Source organism: Anomaloglossus baeobatrachus, chromosome 3, assembly GCF_048569485.1.
Source record: "Anomaloglossus baeobatrachus isolate aAnoBae1 chromosome 3, aAnoBae1.hap1, whole genome shotgun sequence".
NCBI classification, from domain to species: domain Eukaryota; kingdom Metazoa; phylum Chordata; class Amphibia; order Anura; family Aromobatidae; genus Anomaloglossus; species Anomaloglossus baeobatrachus.
Window position 1 is genome coordinate 507,797,805 of NC_134355.1, and position 12,094 is coordinate 507,809,898.

General features: G+C 41.6%; 1 protein-coding gene across 1 annotated transcript in view; it reads left to right on the forward strand.

Annotated features, from left to right (window-relative positions):
- Positions 1-12,094, forward strand: part of VEPH1 (ventricular zone expressed PH domain containing 1) — a 755,777-nt gene that overhangs the window by 297,165 nt on the left and 446,518 nt on the right. The window lies entirely within an intron of this gene.

A 12,094-nucleotide genomic window follows, 5' to 3' on the forward strand; every position in this document is an offset into this window, starting at 1 on the left:
TGTTAGCGACCTTGTTGCGTGTGAAACGCACGAACGACTGTTAACGATCAAAATTACTCACCTAATCGTTGATCGTTGACACGTCGTTCTAATCCCGATTATCGTTGCTGTTGTAGGACACAGGTTGTTCGTCATTCCTGCGGCAGCACACATCGCTATGTGTGACACTGCAGGAACGAGGAACATTACCGTACCTGCGGCTACCGGCAATGAGGAAGGAAGGAGGTGGGCGGGATGTTCCGCCCGCTTATCTCCGCCCCTCCGCTTCTCTTGGGCAGCCGCTTAGTGACGCCGCTGTGACGCCGAACAAACCTCCCCCTTAAAGGAGAGATTGTTCAGATGCCACAGCGACGTCGGTGAAGAGGTAGTTGCGTGTGACGCTGCCATAGAGATATTGTTCGCTACGGCAGTGATCACCCCATGTCGCGCCACCGACGTGGGCGGGTGCTATCGCTCGCGACATCACTAGCAATGTCACAGCATGTAAAGCCCTCTTAAGAGTTAAGTGCATTTATGAGATTGCCACAGATAGCTGAAAAGTATGCCTCTTAATTAATTTGGAGCATCTTACCCCAGGGGACTCTTCATCTTGGCTGGTTTAAAATGTCAGTCTTAATTAGTTACCCCTTAATGTTTAGCTCCTTCTTTTTGCTTTTTTCTTCATAGCTTATGTTTTTGGAGGGATTTGCTCAAAAATATATATAGAAATCATGGGTCACCATAGCAGAAGTTCTAATTGGGCCTCCCCCAAAAATTAAATAATAATTGGCGAGGTCCCAGAGGAGCTTGCCATACAACTTTGCAGTCCTTACAAAGTAATTTTCCTCATATTGCAGCCCCTAGATTCCCTTTTTATTGCACCCAGAAAGTATGTCAAAACTTATGTAGAACAGTATGATCTTCCAACTGTGATCCCCACACAGCCCTCCATATAGTATAATGGTCCCCATAACTCTCCACACAGTATGATGGCCCCAACACAACCCTCCACACTGTAAAATGGCACCCTCTAGCACTCTAAGCAGTATAACGGGCCCCACGGTGCCGTATAGACCTATAGCTTTCCATATAATGTGATAGGCCCCACATAATCCTCCAAACTGTATAATGGGCCCACATAGTCAGACATATAGAATAATGGACCCCACATACTTTTCCACGTAGTATAATGAGTCCCACTTTGCCTTCTATGTAGTATAATGGGCCCCAAATTACCTTCCATGTAGTATAATGAGCCCCACATTGTTTTCCATATAGTATAATGGCTCCTACATTGCCTTCCATATAGTATAATGCCCCAACATTGCCTTCCATATAATATAAAGTGCCTGACATCGCCTCCCAAAGTATAGTATAATATGCTTCCAATTCCCTTCCATATAATATAACGGGCTCCAAATTGCTTTCCGTGTAGTTTAATGCCCCCATATTGTCTTCCATGTAGTATAATGCCCCGACATTGCCTTTCATATGGTATAATTTCTTTCTCGCATGCACTGCCCCATTAAGCACGTACTCGCCCTAAGGGACTTACCAGGAAACCAATGTGGTGTGTGCAGGCCCTGGGAGCAGGGCGCCATAGTAGGGGCTGGCACATGTGGGAGAGAGACAGAAGGATGCATGGGACGGTGAGTATGTCAACGTCCCTGCGGCATTACAGTGATGTTTCCTTACCATTATGTAGTATAATAGGGCCCTTATTGTATTCATTGATTAAAAAAAAACTACTCATTCCTCGCTGCTCCGATCTCCTCAGTGCGTATTCTGCAGCAATTCACTGCTCTGTACACCAGTGAAGTGACGTCATCATGCGAGCTACATTGAGTTACCAGAGCTCACACGGAGTGGGAGAATCGTGGAGGAGGTAGCGTAGTGCTCCCTTTTATCATTGCTTTCAACTGTATCAGCATCCACGATACTGATATAGCTGAATGTGTGATGCAGGGTGGATGGGGCGCTGACACTGGACCCTCCCAATTCACGGTCTCCATAGCTGCCACTCGTATGCCACTGCAAATGTTGTAAGGGTGAGCCACATTATTAAATAGTTTAATTTTTATAAAATAGAAAATGTAGTAAGCTATATAAAACAAATCCATCACTTGGGCCATACTCCAATTTTTAACCATATTGTTCTCTTATGAAAAACATGTTATTGAGCTGTTCAGACATAATTTCAGGAACATTTATTTAAAACTTTCTATGTCACTGCTGCCCTTTGTTACAATGCTATAGTTCTATACCTCAGAGAAATGGCTTATAAAAGATGAAAACTAATACAAAGTAAAGGAACCTGTTAGCATACTTTTACTTATTTAAGTAGTGATATGTGACTGTACGAGGGGCTGCTGATAAGTCTTTGGCTTTGTGATCTTTTTTTGTTTCTGTTCTAACCAATGTTACATCACATGAAAGCCTTATGTGTCTAATATATGTTTTCAAAATTTTTTGTTTGTTGCTTATAGCAACAGTATTCTACGCACACAGGAAAACAAAATGGTGGAGTCTAATGCGATATTCAACTGAGAGCAGAGGAGTGATAACATTTTTGTTTCTGCAAGGAAAGTCCGCAAAGGAAATTCATGGTGATATGTCGCAGACATTGGGGGATCAATGCCCTTCATATTCCACAGTTAGGAGCTAAGTTGCCAAATTCAAAACGGGCCACTTTAGCACCAATGATGAGGAACGTGTTGGACGACCGAGAGTGATTGTTGTTCCGAAGATCGTCAATGCTGTGCACAATTTCATACTGGAGAATCAACAAATTTCAGCTAAAGCAGTAGGAGACATGAGGATTTCCCGTGAATGGGTTTGTGTCATTATCCATGAACATTTGGACATGAGGAAGCTATCTGCAAAGTGGGTCCCCAAATGTTTGACAACAGATCAGAGAAGCATGCGAGTGAAAACTTCCCGGCCCTTTTGTTAGTGACTGATAAGGACTGGTCACTATGGATGAGACCTGGATTTATTTGTATGACCATGAAAACAAGGAGCCATCAAAAGAGTGGAGACGCAGTGGTTCTCCTCGTCCAAAGAAATTCAGGGTGCAAAAATCAGCCACTAAGGCAATGGCATCTTTGTGCTGGGATAAGGAGGGCATGCAGCTAGTGGACTACCTTCAAAAGGGTTCCACCATCAATGCCAGGTATTACATTGAACCTTTGTACCAATTGAAGGCAGCTCTGAAAGCTAAAAGGCATCCAAACTGTCCAAAGGAATCTTGTTCCTGCAAGACAACGCCTCCGCTCACACTGCACAAGCAACCACGGCAAAACTGGCAGAGCTGGGCTTCCAGATGGATGACCACCCACCTTATTCACCAGATCGAGCTCCTCCGACTATCATCTGTTTCGAAACCTGAAGAAAAACTTCAAGGGTACCACATTTCACACCATTTCTGATGCCATGCCTGCTACGGATGTCTGGTTTGACTCAACTGAAATGCTTCTTTTTTGCTAGGCTTACACAACTTGGAATAACAATGTAAGAAGTGTGTTGACATCAGTGGAGAGTATGTAGAATAAATGTAAAGTTTCATCATCCTATCTTGTTTCTTTCTGGGTAAAGCCAAAGACTTATCAGCAGCCCCTCATATAGGTGCATTCGGGCCAATAAAAATTATACCTTTTTTATAGAGATCCTCTGTGTTTGTCATAAGAAATGTAGTATAGATTTTGGAGATCAGCAATTTCATTCGCACTGCCTGGTCTGGTTTTCAGTGGCTGCTGCTCTTAACGTTTCTGTTTGCATCCTGGTCACTTCATGGACTTGGTAAGACTGGCAACTTCATGACTTTGTAAGCACCCGAGAATGCCTGCGGTAGAACTGAAGACCAGCTGCCAAAGAGGACCAGATGTGGGACCAGGGCAGCGCAAATGGAATTGTTCATCTTTAGTAGAAGCCATATGAAAATCATACTGGATCTGCACTGCGGATTTGTCAAATTTACATATGGCTTCTTTGCTAGATTTCTTGTGACTGGTACATCAGACCTCCACAAAAAGGTATCAATTTTATTGAGGGACAAGCACTTTTACATATGTAAAAACATGTTGACAGGTTCCTTCTAAAGGAAACCTGTCAGGTGCAGTATGCACCCAAAACCACGAGCAGTTCCCAGTGCATATTTCTAATCCCTGTCTAAAGAGTACTTTACACGCTGCGATATCGGTACAGATATCGCTAGCGAGCGTACCCGCCCCCGTCGGTTGTGCGTCACGGGAAAATCGCTGCCCATGGCGCACAACATCGCTAACACCCGTCACATGGACTTACCTTCCCTGCGACATTGCTCTGGCTGGCAATCCGCCTCCTTTCTAAGGGGGCGGTTCGTGCGGTGTCACAGCGACGTCACACGGCAGCCGTCCAATACCAGAGGAAGGGCGAAGATGAGCAGCTGGAACATGCCGCCCACCTCCTTCCTTCCTCATTGCCGGTAGACGCAGGTAAGGAGATGTTCATCGTTCCTGCGGTGTCACACACAGCGATGTGTGCTGCCGCAGGAACGACGAACAACCTCGTACCTGCAGCAGCAACGATATTTGGAAAAGGAGTGACGTGTCTACGAGCAATGATTTTTCACGTTTTTGCGCTTGTTGATAGTAGCTCCTTAATGTCACACATTGCGATGTGGCTATCGGCGCCGGATGTGCGTCACTAGCGACGTGACCCCGACGATATATCGTTAGCGATGTCGCAGCATGTAAAGCACCCTTAACTGTCCCTGTACCTAGTAGCATAGATAAAGAGATCTTTAGAAAAAGTATTTCTAAAGATCTTTTATGATATGCTATGAGCGAAGGGACTAGTTGCAAGGGCATTAGTTCCTGTGCTCATTCCGTCCTCTTAGCATGTTAGCACGCCCACAGCTACTAGATACAGGGACTGTTAGGCAGGGATTAGCAATATGCACCCAGAACTATTTGTGGTTCTGAGTGCATATTGCACCTGACAAGTTCCCTTTAAAGGGAGCAGAGTGGCCATCACATATCACACTGGTAACTCCCTTTTTTTATTAAAAATAGCCTTTGGAGTCAGATTCTCTTGCAGATCAGTGTGCGGCTCATAGCCTGGAACAGCTGATTTACACATAAGAAAAACGTGGATTTCTCTGGAATAATACATCGGGTCACAGATTTCTAAGTATCATTTTATTCTGCTCCCTATGACCTACATGATCATATAGACAGCTTAGCAGGGTTGAACCTACTGACATATTCCCTTAAAGTGCTCTCCTTTGTGTACTTTATTATCATAAACAAATGCAATAATCCAGCACTGCAAATCTCTAGTGATCCCTCAACAGCAGTTGTAGAATTACTTTAGTAATATTAAAATACTATATATTATATAAAAAGTTGAAGATAAAAAAGAAATAGATCCAAATACATTGCTGAGAAACTGAATTAGATTACACTGTAACCAAGAGAACCAATTACAATCACCACAAATTATCTCTTAATTTGATTACTTTAACAGCAATATTTTCTAAGTAATTGAATATTCTTGCACTGTAGTGTAATTATAGTTTATTATACTTGGAAAGGAAAATAAAAGAGTTTGTCTTTTCAGCAATCTCCTTCCTATCCGGGAGAAATAATAAACAACAATACTGTTTTGTTTTACAAGACTTGCAGTTAAAATGTCAAATAACAACTTCTTGTTATTGAATTGCTATAAATGAGAAATGCATTCCGGATTTTATAAGCATGGTTGTGTAAATGAACGCTAAATGTTCTACATATATGTCCCAGGAGATGAGACGTTTTTCATTCTCTTCATAAACCTATGTATGGCAATAAGGCAACTAGCTTTAGAAGAAGCTTCTTCTCAGTCCTCAGCCTACAATAGGAAGTCAGAAAGAATAGGCACCATCCAGGGGCGGCAATACCGCTGGTGTAGCAAATGCAGCTGCAGTGGGGCCCAGACATGGAGGGGCGCCCACTGACAATTTCAGATGGATTAGCCCCAAATTTTGCATTTTCACAAGGGTAATAAAAGAAAATGCACAGTATAATTTTTTTGTGCGATTTCTCCTGAGTATGCCGATACCCCATATTTGGTGGAAATCTACTGTATGGGCACAGGGCAGGGCTGGGAAAGGGGGGAGCGCCATATGAATTTTAGAGTGCAAAATATGTGGGGCTTAGAAGTGAGAGGGATATTTGGATTTAGGAGAGCAGATTTTGCTGAACTTCTTTTTGAGGGGGGAGCCATAGCATTTTTTCAGAGCCTTTGTGTTACCAGTAACGTGGAAGCCCCTTATGTTTCTGTTAACAGATAACGAACCTGAGTGAGGACTTGTGTTTTTGTGGGTTGAGTTGAATGCTATTTGATGACGATTTGTGTATGACACATTTTGGATTAGTCTACATTTATTCCATACTCTATCCTGAGCACTTAAATCTGGGTTTACACCTATATTTCCAAAATACATGATTGAGGTGAAACCTCCGAAATATCCATTCACTAATGAGCCAGCAAAGTTACTCCAGACACTGTTCAGCAGTGTCTGTCTTTTCAAAGGTGAACAATATTGTTGATGACCACATTTTTATGTGCGCCTAAAAAGATGCTTAAAGATGGACACCACTGGACCATAGTCCAAAGTGACTCCCTGTTCCTCATTGCAGTAAAATTTCCTTTGGCAATTTTTGTCTGTATCACGTTTTTCACATGTACATTCCCGGTGTAAATGCTCAGTGTAGACTGCAGGATAAATATGACCCGCGCCATACTGCGATCTTTGGGAGGCAGAATGAACAAATCAACACCAGTTGAATAATTGGCTTTATTTATTTTTTACGCCAATCACCTTGTGGAATAAGTGATTAGGTAGCTTTATTCCTCAGGTCAGTATGATTACGGTGATACCAGTTTTATATTGTTTTTTTAGGTTTAACTTCTATCACACTAAAAATACTTTTTTACAAAATAAAGGCTTTTTGCATTACTTAGAGTCATGTAATGGCTTGTTTCTGGCGGGATGAGTTGGAGTTTTTATTGGTATCATTTTGGTTACATAATATTTTTTGATTGCTTTTTATTCCACTTTTTGTAAGGCAGAAAACAAGAAGAAACAGCAAGTCAGGATTTTTTTCCTTTTAATTGCTGTTCACCGTATTGTAAAAATGATAAGACAGTTTTATTCTTCAGGTCAGTACGATACCACATTTATATATATTTTTTTATGTTTTGCTGCTTTAATAAAAAAAAATATTCTATTTTATAGAAAGAAAACACTTTTGCATTGCTGTACTTTGAGAGCTATAGCTTTTATATTTTTTTGCTGATGGTGCTGTATGGCAGCTTGTTTTTTGTGGGATATGATGACATTTTCAGCGGTACCATATTTATTTATATATGACTTTTGATCCTGTTTTATTGCACTTTTTTGTCAGCTGTATGATGAAAAGACATAGTTTTTACTATGTTTTTTATTTTATTTTTTTACTGTGTTCACTGAATGGTATAACTAATATGACATTTTTCTAGATCGAGTTATTTTGGATGCAGTGATACTAAATATGTGTACTTTTATGATTTTTTTTATACAAGTATTGCTTTTTCTTAGTTTCAAAAAATATTTTTACTTTTTTTTACTTAGTCCCTTTATGGGACATTACCTTTCACTGCTCTGATCGCAGCTGCACTGTACTGTACTGAGCTGCAGAAGCATGATCCTTGAGGTTTCCCATAGCCTATTGACCCAGAGGTTGTCTTGGCGACCTTGGGTCAACATGGCGATGATCAAGCCCTCGTGATTACATCCTGTGGGCACCGATTGGGGGTAAGAGAGAGCACCATCAATCTCCCAATCCCCTAACTGCCACGATGTATATCGTTCACAGCAGTTAGGGGGTTAAACCGCCAGGGACTGCATGGCTGTGAGAGGTGGGATTCAGGCTTGGCTGTTGGAAAAGCTGAATTTCCAGCGGCAATCATGCTAGGCAAAGCACCTGGGCCCCTGCAATTGCGAGGACATATCTATACTTCCTAGGTCAGTAAGTGCTTTCAATCTAGGACATATAGGTATGTCCAAGGTCATGAAGGGGTTAAAATAACAAAAAAGGAAAATGACCAATGCAAAACGTTGGCCACCCTGCATTGATAGTAGCAGCTATCACAGTTAGTAAATACTTTTTGTAGCCAGCCAAGAATCTTTCAATTCTTGTTTGAGGGATTTTCAATCCATTATTTCTTGGAAAAGTCTTCCAGTTCTGTGAGATTCTTGGCTCGTCTTGCATGCACTGCTTTTTTGAGGTCTAGCCAAAGATACTTCAATGATGTTCAGATCAGGGGACTGTGAGGGCCATTGTAAAACATTCAGTTTCTGCTTTCTGAGGTAGTGTTTTGTTTTTTTAAATTGTGTGTCCATTTGTAGAAGAAATGTTTGGCACAATAATTTGCAGTCGCTTTATGTGAATCCTCACAGCACCCACTGTGAGCGCTGTCAGGGTTCTCCGATGCATACTCAGTCATATTCTGACTAGATATGCTCCGCCTCACTCATTACAAGTGAAATGAGTGAAGAAATGCTTGTATAGCCGGAATGTGGACGAGAGTATGCATACTGCATACTTGCAGTCACATGACTGCCTACTCTCGCCGCTGGCACCAGAGAATCCTGACAGTGCACTCTGTGAGGAATGTTAAGTCTATAGTCACACAAAGTGAGTGCAGACTACTGTGCCAAACCTAGACAACCCCTGTAAGGATAACAGAAATCGGCTTAAAATAAGGACTGCAGTGCTTTGATTGGTTAATATGGTGAAATCCAGCTGTCAAGTTTTCTTTAAATTTGGTTCCATATATTTGAAGTTATTGCCATTTGCTGCATTATGGTCCAACCATACATAATTCTTCTACAGATATACTCTCCTGTAGTAGCAATTTATGTATTTGAGAATAGCTCTCAAGTATTGAATATTATGGAAGATGGCATGCAGATAAAATATGGCTCAGTGTAACTTGTTAGGCTATGGTTTTTATATTGTTATATTTTTATCACATTTTTATGCATTTTTTAGTGCAGTTTGGTCACAAAAGTGCAAGCAAAAACTTATGCCAGCAAAATCAATGAGAAACCTTATGTGTAGTGCGCATATTGAGTTTTTTTTATCTGTGCAGATTTGTTCTAGAATTTGTTCCTGCGTTTTTACCTACATTTTTCTCAATTGAAAGCCATTAGAAATGCCCACAAAGCTTCTCATGAGCCAGATCAGACACCCCATACTTTCCACTGACGAGGGGCAAGCACCCCGAAACACCGTGTCTGCAAATTGGGATTCTGATCTGGCTTAAATATCCTAGGTCATATGCAAAGGATTGTTAAAAATCCCCATTTGACTTTTAGGATCGCTACTTCCAATAGGTGGCGCTGCGCTAGAGTTTGTCTCTTTTGCTGGAGAGACAATTTGAATATTCCCCAGAGAGGCGTGGCAGCTATAAGTCCCCTTACTTTACTAGCAGCCAGACTGGCTTGCAAAGTCTCCTTAAAGAGAATAGTGTTCCCCCATGGTCCCCACAAAGCTTCTCATGAGCCAGATCAGACACCCCATACTTTGCACTGACGAGGGGCAAGCACCCCGAAACACTGTGTCTGCAAATTGGGATTCTGATCTGGCTTATATATTTTAGGTCATATGCAAAGGATTGTTAAAAATCCACATTTGACTTTTAGGATCGCTACTTCCAATAGGTGGTGCTGCGCTAGAGTTTGTCTCCTTTGCTGGAGAGACAATTTGAATATTCCCCAGAGAGGCGTGGCAGCTATAAGTCCCCTTACTTTACTAGCAGCCAGACTGGCTTGCAAAGTCTCCTTAAGGAGAATAGTGTTCCCCCGTGGTCCCCACAAAGCTTCTCATGAGCCAGATCAGACACCCCATACTTTGCAATGATGAGGGGCAAGCACCCAGAAACACCGTGTCTGCAAATTGGGATTCTGATCTGGCTTATATATCCTAGGTCATATGCAAAGGATTGTTAAAAATCCACATTTGACTTTTAGGATCGCTACTTCCAATAGGTGGCGCTGCGCTAGAGTTTGTCTCCTTTGCTGGAGAGACAATTTGTAAAAAAATACAAATCAAAAATCCAGCAAAAACGCTGAAAAAATGCACATTATTGCACTGCCTTTTTCTGTCACATGGTGTCTGTCTCAAAACTTGCTGAGTGTCAAGACTACTTCTGATGCTGTTCACACAGCAAAGCCAGACACTCCCTCCACATGATGCTGCTTTTGAGTTGCACAGACAGGCTTAGGCATTGACCAGCTATGCTCTTGTTAGTAATCAGGCTTGCAAGAGTTAATTTCTGCTAGCCTGTGGATTACTGATTGATTCACATGTTGCAGGAAACCTATCACAGTCGCCTCCACCCTTTTTAAAATGGTGGGGCCTGGTCTACCATGCCGATGAGATCCTGATGCTGGTGAACTTTTGTGCTGTTTGGTGTGTTGTGGAAATACTTTTTTTGTCTGATTATTTCCCCCCTTTCTTTGTTTCCTCCTGATTATGTATTGATTGTTGTGAGTTTTAGTTTTGTTTATTTGTGTGAGATTAATCACTCCTGTCCCGGGTCTCTCCTGGGTGGAGGGAGGGAAGCCAGTAGACCAGGGTTGTTCAGCAGCTGGGGTTAGGAAGGCGGCCCAAATATCGTCACCTTCAGGTGTATCTTTGGGATCAGGGTCAGCAAGAGTTCCCCTAGCCTGAGGACCAGTTTTGGTTCCCCTGTTCCTAGTGATCCCGTGACATTTTCCTGCCAAAGGATGCAGAAATGGTGCAGTAATTTCTGCAACCAAATACTCAACGTGTGCACATAGCCTAATATGACAATGTACATACCGCCTTAAACTGCTGTTTCTGCAAATAGAAGGTATGATGGTCCATTCAGAGACACAAACTTCGCACTGTTGCTCTGCTTCGTTAACTTTTTTTATTCTTTAATTATAATTTAGCATTATTAATGGGGTTGTATGGTTTCGATAAAATTAAGAATCGTCTCTTTAACAAACATTCAATAACTGGGGAGCAACAGATACACAAGGCAGAAACGACAAAGTTTCGTTGTTAACTGTCTCATTTTTAATGAAACCTGACAACCCATTTAGCTTCTTCACTAAGTGTCACTGAAACCCAAACTGACTTGGAAAATGAAACTTATGTCATCTCTCAAAGTAATTACTTTGTGTTCGATCCAATGAGTAACAATATACTCCACTGGCTCAATGAAGTTAGCTAACTAGGATATCAAGGTCTGCAAAGTGATATTCTACTTGTCATCTTTGTTAATGAATGGATTGAGAGGGACACTAATATAAAGTGATGACATTCCCATTAGCACAATAACATATTGGAAATACAGCTGACACTTAGAGCATCTCCTGCTTATTCTGCACTTTTTCCTGCATAGGGATCCTGTAAACACTCCTTCCTGGCAGCACAGGCAGGAAAAGCATTGACCTGTGCTAAATGTGGTCCGTATCACACTCCTGTTCTCAAGTGATGAGTTGATATTTTAGAACTTCCTGATCAAGGACTGTGGGCACTGAACATCTTTTTTTTTTAACTGACTTACATCACAACATTAATTTGAACATAGGAAAGTGACACATGTTTACTGGTATATTAGGTTGGCTACTAGCTTTTCACTGTTGATGTATGTTTTGATTGCCTTTGATGTGCTTTTCACTGTATGTAAACAACTGGAAGTCAGGTCTTCAATACCTATAAAGTTACTGTTAGGCTCAGAGTGAACACACAAACTGAGGGCAATGGCACAGCAAGCATGATTTGCCACATAGCATATGGGGCAGCAAGTGCCAGGACCAAGGGGTTAATTGGATGTTAGCCAAATGGAGCAGGACAAACCAGAAAACTCAGTGCCAGTACTGTAGGCAAAAATTAGAACTGAACATACTGTATATAGCCACTAGAGGAGCTGCTGTAGAGTAGTGGGAATAGTCCAGAAGAGAATAAATTATGTTTACAAGAGATTAAGGGTTAATCAACAAACAATGAATAAAAGCTTGCAGCAGAGATAAAGGCAAACTTTTATTAATAGAGAAGATAAAGTCTGATGCAGGTTT